A 7087-nucleotide genomic window follows, 5' to 3' on the forward strand; every position below is an offset into this window, starting at 1 on the left:
ACTAACGAAAGTGAAATCTCATCAAACCATTTCGTATTTGTTTGAGGTTTTGTACGTTGAAATGTGGTCATTGTTCTGCTCACAAACTAGAGAGACAATGATGAGGAAACAAAGAATGTCTGGTAATAATATTCAGAAATGGCTTTGGTAAATTAGTGAGAGTCACGGGTTAGTTCTTGAATGTTCTTTTGCATGACACTGTATTTGTTTAGGGGCCTTTGATTTGTTGAGTTGCGATCGTGACCTGCCATCGAAGAAGTGTGTCAAATAAGAGGTTAATCGATGAGTTATTTGATCAAAAGTAATTGTGTTTAAAGTGAGTGTGACCACTCCAACAATGACTTATTTGATCAAAATCAATCGTAATCTTATTTAAAGTGAGTGTGACCACTCCAACAATGGTGATAAAAAAAATAAATAATAAAATAAAATAAGATACTTTAGGGATGTTTCAACACTTATATAGAAAAACTTAAATTAAATTTCTTAAGACCTACCAGTTAGGATCCAACAGACACTACAACATATAAACTAGATTGACATAGATAGGGTAAGAGACATGAATGCAACAAAATACAATTACATCAACTCTCCAAAGGAATCACATTCTCATAAAAAAAAACAAAATATTGCAACAACTAAACAGGTTCTTTGTCAGCAAGCAGAAATAAGTCAAACACTTTAAAACCATAAACATCAAGTCGTGAGAGAGATACGGAAGCCAAAGAATCTGCACAAAAACACACCATAACTTCCAAACTTGGACAAAACATTAAACATGAATCACCGAACATCAATTTCTCTAATACCTTATACAACATGAAGGTTCTAAACACCAATCCGAGTAAGAGAAATCCGTTAATCTTTCCTTTACCGTAACTCAAGACCAAGTCTTCCTTTGTACCATAATTAAAACCTCAATTAGATCAACTCGCCCATTCTTAAAAACAACTTTATTCCTATGATTCCAAATTTCACCTAGAATACCTACCCAAATTCCCCCCAAGCACCTAACAGAAACTTGCTTCAAACCAACCCCCAAATTCTCCAAGAAATCCTACACTCAAAGAAGAGATAACATACCATCTCCTCTTCCACACCGCACAAAGGACAACGGTCACACACTAGAGAAATATCACGTCTCAGAAGATTGTCCTTAGTGGCGATTGTATTAGTTAACGCCCTTCAAACCGTAATTTGTGTCGAAGGTAAGGTATTTAGCTTTCAGAACTTTGCAAAAAAAGTCCCAATACACTATAGACTCATCCCCCGAAAGAAAATTATAAGTTGCCTTCACAGAGTAGTTCGTAGACTCTACATCCCCAATCTCAATACTCTCTACTAACTTCTTCTTTCCCGCCTGTTTAACCACCCCTATTGGAATTAACCACTAGACCAGACAATTTCTTTGGTTATTAATAATATTAATAATAATAAGTATAATAAAAATCATAATAATACTAAAGAATTTGTTTGTAGTATTGGTTAAATTTTCTTTGATCACTGAAGGAATCTGGTTTTGAATCTCATCCACCGCAATTTTTATTTTATGGTGCTGAAGTGGCATAATGATGTTTAACATAAAAACTTTTTATAAAAAAATGATAATTATTTCTTCAACTTTTAAAAATGTATGAATTGAATCCTTCTTCATTTAGTGATTACTTTCTATAGTCATAAGAATGATTAAATCTTATATATTTTTTAAGTTTGAAGACAGGTTTATCATTTTTAAAGTATAAAATCAAAATCAAGTTGATAGGAAAAATAGAGACAAAAACTATACTTTTCTCTTAAAAAATTAATTAAACTCATAATTTAGAAAAAAAAAGAATGTTGAAGGGTGTTAACAATGCGAACTTATCTATTTGTTTTAATCGTCCTGTATTTGGTTAAAAAAAGGAATTAAAATAGAGTTATCAATAAAGAATTACAAACTAATTTTATGAGGTCGTTACTAGAATTTTTAAAATCATAAATGCAAATTAAACCCAATTACCCCACCAAAATTTTTCACAAGAATTTGAAATACCAATTTAACTCTGAAAAAAACCCTCAACCATTCCATTTATAACATCATTAAAATTTTCTCTCCCATTTGTATGGTTAGACGTAGAGGAATGGACGAGGATGTTGGAAGGATATTCACTCATTTCTTAACCTAGCAAGACAAAAATGGTAGAACAAGAGCACGTGGGCACAAGCACACCTCTAAGTACCATAATGGATTCTCATATCTTTGCCATGGTTGTCACCAACTTTAGTTTACTCCATTTTCCTCCACACAATTTCACCCATTATAGTCTATTACACCATGGCATTTATGCAAGAGATAAGATTCCACACAATGAAATGTGTCATCCAATTAATATTACAATAATGTCTTTTGATATCAAATTATTATTACTAAATTATTCATAAATATTTAATCTCTATTTGTATTTCGTATGATACCTTAATAACTCTATATCAACTAAAAATAATAATAAATTACAATATATAAATAGGTAATCCAATTAATATTATAATGTCTTTCGGTATCGGATTATTATTATTACATTATTCATAAATGTCTAGTTTTATATTCAAAATGTTCATATTTCGTATGAAAAGATTATCCATAAATGTCTAGTTTTATATTCAAAATGTTCATATTTTGTATGAAAAGTATGTTAGTAATTTTATTTCGACTATAAATAATATTAAATTATAATATATAAATGAAGACTAATTTTCTGTTGCAAAATTTATTTTTTAATACTACACAAAATAAAAGTTATATGAAAACCTATTTCTCAAAGATTTAGTTTTTTTGAGTTATTTAAAAAAAATTATTACTAGAAAGGTAATTTACATTAATCTTATGTATTATTCTCTTTTAATAATGATATGTCTTCATCGTTTGGTGTTGAAGTGTAAAGACAAATTTTCAAAGTTGTAAACAAAGTACACATCTTCTCTTCTCTTGACAACAATGAATAAAGTTTCATCCTCAAACACATATAAAGTTTAACAACATCGTTCACTTCCTTACATTTATATTCTACTTCTTTACCTTGCACCTCTTTTTAGGAAATATACTCAACATATTTCACACACACATATATATATATATGTAAGAGATTAAGACATTACTTTTAATCTAAAAAAATTTAAAGTTATTAAGATTATGAATTTATGTGATTTTTTACTTATATATTATTGATCTTGTTATTATTTCTTAAACTAAAACTTTCTGCTTACATTTATATTTCCAAAAATGACTTTCTGCAGTTGGACCATATAAGCATCTGAAATTGTTAAAGCAGACAGCCAGTAAATGGAGCAGATAAATAGAAATTTCTAATAATAATTCTTGAATTGAATTATTTGGGTGTTTTATTTGACATCATTACTTTGTAGTTATTATAAAATAATGAATTTACTATAAATGTTTGGTACTTTGTTATTCTCTTATCCAGAGAATCTTGGTACAATTTTGTAGGTTATAGTATATTGTTGTGTTGCTTTTGTCTTTTGAAAGGTATATATGATTCCAGCTATTAAATTAAACGTGTCATGTTTTATGACTTTCTAACATCTACAATGCTTGTTGGTTAGCGATAGAGGAAAACCTTAATCTTAATTATAAGCTAATCATGAATATATAGCCATTAGACTACTTAATTTATTTAGGGTTGGCATCGAAACATACATAATATATTGGACGAAGTTCTTACAACTTGTAGAAGAAAAAAAGAGTTAAAATAAGCTTATATAAGTTAAACATTTAAATTTAAATATATATATATATATATATATAATACAAATTACTTACACATGAATTAATTATAGTTTATGAAAAAAAAACTAATTTTAAGTTTTTACTCTTTTTTTTTCTGAAAGTGCTTGTGAAGAATTATGTTCATTTAAATCCTAAAATTTGTTACAATGAACTTCGTTAAAATTAGTTTTATATATAAACTAAAAATAAAAATTTATTACAAGTTAATTTGTACATAAGTTAATTTTAACTTTACATAAATACCTTTATGGTTATATTATTTATTTATTTATTTTATTTTTCTCAATAAAATTTTATTCTTAAATTTTCTGTAACATGTTAGACAATATGATCTTCTTGAATTCTGAATTTTGTCAAAAGAAATTGTTTTTTAGCACTTGTTAAAACTCAATTATTTTATTTAATTAGAGTTCTTAAATTAGAGTTCTTAGTTAGGTTTGTCTAATTCTAATCAATATCTTGTTTGCTTAATACAAGATATAGAAGATAAACATTTCTTGAGTAGACGTTTGGAGACAAGTGAGATATTGACTATGTTACTAGACAAATGAGATATTGAATACGTACTAGACGCTTGTTTTGCTGATAATATCTTGTTCAATTTGATCGACACTTTTTGATTAAGTTCAACTCTGTGAGAGAATTGAAAGAATGACAATCTTAGGATAAGAAAAATGAATTCAGTGGTGAATGAACTTAAGAGTCAACCTGCTACCTTTATCATTTTTCTATTCTTTATTCTATCTTTTTTTTCTAAACAATCTCAATCCCTCTTTTTCTTTATTATTATTGCTAACTTTTATTGCTTGTAGATAAGTTTTGAACACTATTTGACTAGATTATCAATTGAATTCATTAGGAAATGACTTTGAATTAACTGACCTTGTCTATACTATTATCTTTTTAGTCTTAGACGGTCTAGCATTGCGTTAGACAGTCTGTACTAAAACTCTTTTAAATATGTTGAGGAACGACATCAATCTGGGAAAAAGGATAAAGGTAAAATTTAAAGCAAGATAAACCTTGATAAGCTTCATGTTGCTTAAGGGGGGACAAAAGCAAAGAGGATAGAAAAAGATCATCTTAAGCTAGAGAAGAGCTTATTTAAAGGTTCCACATTGTTTAACCGACAATGTTTGTTTGAGGTGGAGCTTCAAAGAAGAAGAAGACAAAGATGAAGGCTTTAAATTCTTTTTGTTTCTTCTAATTTATACTTTATCTTATTTATATTGAAAATATTTTATGAAAACCTAATATGATGAAAATGGGTTTTGGAAAATGTATTATTAAACTTTATTGTTTTAAGCACCATAAAAAATGGAAAAAAATCGTTAGATTCAAGTTCAAAGGACCCTCTGTTTGGTTTTAATTGTGTGCTTAAAAAACTAAGTGTAAAATAATTTGTTATCAAAATATATATATATATATATATATATATATCATGTCAGACGCAAAGTACCTAGTCTAGCTCAATAGACCCAAGTTGTGTTGCTAGACACAAAAGTTGTTTATATTGTGCTTTGTTTGATACATGCAAAGTTTTGTGCACATACTTTGTTTGATAAACTTTTTCTTGAAAAAGATAATAAGTATACTTTGTCTGACAGACACAAGTCTGAAGCATTTCATGATACATGTCAAACTTTAATAAATTCTTATCTTATATTGCATGGTTTATAAACTTCTTCTTTATTTAAAGAAGAATTTATTGAAAGCTACTTCTTGCAAATTACTTTTCATGAAAAGAAAGATATTAGTGTTGTAAAGTCAATCAATTGTGTCAGGACATGGACTTTGCTCAAAAGATGAAGAGAATCCACATGACTTTTCTTGTGAAGCTTTGCCATGTTCCAGAAGTGTTGATAAAGCGGCCACACATTCAATGCTAACTTCAAAGCATTTAATGCATCTTCGAGCTTTAAAGATTGCTTAAATGCAAAAAGAAGTAGTAGTAGATGAATACCCTCACAATGGTACAAAGGACGTGCAACGACTCTTTTCTTATCAAACTCTATACAGACTATCTCTTTGAAGAAGAAAGGTTGATGAAAGTCTTTCAACAAAAACAAACTCAGGTTTCAAGCTATGCTTATCCTTTGTAGTTGTAAGGAAGAACATTATTCATGTTCAAGAGAAACTTATTTCTTGGGTTATAAGTTAAAGTTGCAATGACAACCAACTTATCTGACTCAACTATTTTAAACTCTAACTCAACTGATTATCATGTACAATATGCACTTTTAAGCATTGTTTGGTGTAAAAATATTTGCCATGGAGGAAAATAAGTACTACCAAATATCAGAGAGTTTCAATGAAGAAGAGAATAGAATTTAATGTTTCATGACATGCATTCAATGCTTCTTAACATAAGAGCTTATCAGACAATAGCATGAGAAGAAATAAGACAATGAAATGAGTTCAAAGCTACTCAACTACCAAAAAAGGGAATAAAGTTACTACTTTTCACAACCCTATAAGAAGACTCAAAGAGAAGAACAAGAAAACGAACAATAATTTGCAGGTGTTGAAACTCTGTGAATTATTTTGTGCCCTAAAGCTTTGTAAAAATATTGTTCATGTTCATTCTCGCAGACTAGTAAAAAGAGCTTAACCCTTGTACACATCGAAAGATGCTACCCTCTTTAGTGAGAAAAAATAACATATATTGATCTCTAAGAATTTGTAATGATCTTGAACAAGGATGTCTAGTGTCAAGAATACTCAGTATTGAGCTAGGAGTGACTAGTGTCAAGAATATTCAATGATGGGTAAGGAGTGACTAGTATCAAGAATACTTAGTATTGAGTACAGAGTGTCTAGAGTCAAGAATAATCAATGTTAGCTAGGATTGGCTTGGTCAAAGATACTTTACAGTAGTCGACTTCTTAGTGGAACTTTACTAGTTAGTCAAGAACATGACGTAATCTATGTGATCAGACGAACCAATATAAAAAAAAACTAAGTATATTTTCTTTTCTTTGATATTTTACATTGCATGTTATATACTATTTAACTAATTAAAGAAGGCATGGAGAATCAAAGTCAATCTTGCAAAAATATCCAAATCTTTATTATATATTTATATTCATATCATCTGAAGGCACACAAACGATACTTGTGTAAACTTGCAAAATTTTTGAAAAGGTGCGACAATGGTCTCCAACACAAAAGCGAACCACAAAAGATAAGAGGAGGTGTGCGGGGTGTTGCGACTGAGAAAGGAAAAAGATGAAAAGAGTGTTGAATATGGTGTATTTATTTTTTCATTAAGGGTAAAATCATCTTTTCGTCACCCCAATGAAG

This window comes from Phaseolus vulgaris, chromosome 1 (genome assembly GCF_000499845.2).
Source record: "Phaseolus vulgaris cultivar G19833 chromosome 1, P. vulgaris v2.0, whole genome shotgun sequence".
Classification (NCBI taxonomy): domain Eukaryota; kingdom Viridiplantae; phylum Streptophyta; class Magnoliopsida; order Fabales; family Fabaceae; genus Phaseolus; species Phaseolus vulgaris.